The following is a 2769-nucleotide window of genomic DNA, read 5'->3' as shown; positions in this document are numbered from 1 at the left end:
AAAATCATCCAGTGTCTGTGAATTGCTCTGACACCGAGAGCTGAAGAGAGAGGATCAAGCATGGCTAACTGCTAGTAGAGCCAAGAGAAATGAATAGGGTGATATAATCAAACCAGTTTGGCAGACAGCCTAATGCCTATAAGGAGGTATGAAATACTAAAAAAGGCAAGCTGAGGCTGTATGTCAGAGGCTCACATGCTAATTACACACCAAAAGACTGATAATTATGGATTACTACATTCTAATTAATTACCCCATCTTGAAAAATCAAAATAGATAAAGAAGCCAGGCAGGAGTGATGGCGCATGACTTTAATACCAGCACTCAGGAGTCAGAGGCAGGTGGATTCTAGTTCAAAGCCAGCCTCATCTACAGAGAAAATTCCAGGATATCCAGGGATACACAGAGATTCTGCCTTGAAAAACAACAATAAACAACTAACCGACTTATTTTGTGGCGCTGGGCTCAAACCTAGGCCTTTGTATAATAAGCTAGGCGAGCATTCCACCATTGAGTTAATTGCCTAACCAATGAGTGACATTTTGAATTCAAGTGGACTGCTTGATTTCATTTTAAGTCACAAAATTTCTGCTCCACTCAAGCAAGAGAAGCACTAAGAAGTCAAGATGGGCATGGTGGCATGCAGCTGTAATTCCAACATTCAAGGATGCTGAAGTAGTCAGATGTAGAATTCAAAGCTAGCCCAGACTACACAGTGAGACTATCCCCCAACACAAAGAAAATGAAGCAATACAAAACAATATGTCTTTAAAGCTGGGCATAATGGTGTTCACCTGTAATCATATCCGGAGGCTGGAGGCAGGAGAATCTAAAGTTCAAAGCCTTCCTGGGTTACAAGAAAAAAAGACAGCAACCAGGCAGCAGTGGTGCACACAGGTGGATCTTTGTGAGTTTGAGGCCAGCCTGATCTACAGAGCGAGTTCTAGTACAAGTCCCAAAGCTACAGAGAAACTCTGTCTTGGGAAGAAAAGAAAAGAAGGAAAGAAGAAAACAAATAAAGAAGTAAAGCTTTAGTCCAGTTTTTCCAATTTTTGATCTACCTAAAGAACACCCAGCCAAGCATGGTGGCCTGTGCTTTTAATCCCGGCAAGGAGGCAGAGAGAGGTGGATCTCTGTGAGTTCAAGATCAAACTGGTCTACATACCAAGCTTGTGAACCGGGAAATTACCCTCATAGGAGGAGGATGTAGCCTTGCCTGCTTACACAAAGCCCTGGGTTCCACCCTTAGATGGCACGGACTGGATGGAGAGGAGCACACCTGTTATCTCAGCATTCAGAAAGTAGGGCTCAAAGAGCCATGCTCTGTAGAATATCTCTCAAAACTCAGGAAAACGTATTACTTAAATTTTAATTAGATTCATTCATTTTATTTTATGTGACTATTGTGCTAGCATGTATGAGCACCACACATGCATGCTTGGTGCCTGTGACGACAGATTCCCTAGAACAGATTGTGAGCCACGGTGTTTGTGCTGGAAACGGAACCTAGGTCCTCTGCAAGAGCAACAACTGCTCTCAACTACTGAGCCATCTCTCCGGCCCCACATTACTTTATAGAGTTGTTACCAACGACAGCACTCAGGAACAGCAGGAGGAGAGGATACATGGGGATAAGCAGAGAGACAGACACTGCCTTAGGGTGACATACAGTGAAAACAGCACACAGCTTACACTATGGCACTGACGTCCCAGGGAATTTTCAGGAGTCTATAGCTCTATTGCTGGGAACCAAAGTCAAAGCAAATCAAAGCTGAAACAGTGAGTGGCTCAGCTCTACAAACTGTGGCCAGAGCATGTGAACACAGACCCTGCCCACCACAATCAGAGCAGCACACAGAAGGCTAACAAATGGCCTGAATATACTACCATACCAAGTTCAAACACGGCCCCTCTAGCAGACAGCTAACCCATCTATCACTGCATTTCCCAGCGTCCATGAGATCACAGGCATACTAAAATACAAAGCACATCATTTCCAGGGCCCAGGCTCACGAAGCCCTCCCCTGCTGGTGACCTTAATCACTGGCTGAGGAGGTATTTCTCTGATGGAAAGCGATTCCCCCACACAGTACTCTTAGCTCTCACAACCTACAATGAGAGAGGAATTAGGCTCCGCCCCTCGATAGGAGCATAGCTATATAAACTACTTGGAATTTTGCATTAGAGATTTATCTTCCTCAGTTGCTTATTTGTTCACTAATTTATGTGGTCTCATGGGTTAGTTATCTGTTCTGGGTTACAATCCAAAATTTCAGAGTGCCTCTTTGATGGCTGCATCATTTACCGCGTTTTAAAAGCTTGTCATGACTGGTTCTACTGGTCCGTCCAGATTGGAATCAACCATTTTTCCAGGGAGCCTTGATTTCTTTCTCTCTGTAAATGTTGCAAGAACCCCAGATTTGGATGCCAGGAGGTGATATCACTATTGAGAGGGCCTTCCAAACCCCTTGACTGACCAGATGTGTGGGTCCCAATACATACCTACAATCCCAGCACCTGGGTGAACTTGAGACAATCTTTTGCTGGCCTGGCTAGGAATACATATAACAACTCTTTGCAGGAGGCGCGCGCGCGCGTGCGTGCGTGTGTGTGTGTGTGTGTGTGTGTGTGTGTGTGTATAACGACATCCGGTTCCACTTGTGTGACTCACTCTGACCTCAACTTGATCATTCTCTACAGTTACAAAGGACCGGCCGGGGCGGTGGTGGTGCACGCCTTTAATCCCAGCACTCGGGAGGCAGAGGCAGG

General features: G+C 45.3%; 1 protein-coding gene across 1 annotated transcript in view; it reads right to left on the bottom strand.

Moving 5' to 3' along the window:
- Ppa1 (pyrophosphatase (inorganic) 1) overlaps window positions 1-2769 on the bottom strand; it is a 30360-nt gene that overhangs the window by 9016 nt on the left and 18575 nt on the right. The window lies entirely within an intron of this gene.

This window comes from Microtus ochrogaster, linkage group LG2 (assembly GCF_000317375.1).
Source record: "Microtus ochrogaster isolate Prairie Vole_2 linkage group LG2, MicOch1.0, whole genome shotgun sequence".
NCBI lineage: Eukaryota > Metazoa > Chordata > Mammalia > Rodentia > Cricetidae > Microtus > Microtus ochrogaster.
Note: the sequence above shows the minus strand (reverse complement) of the source record. Positions and strands in the feature narration are given on the sequence as shown.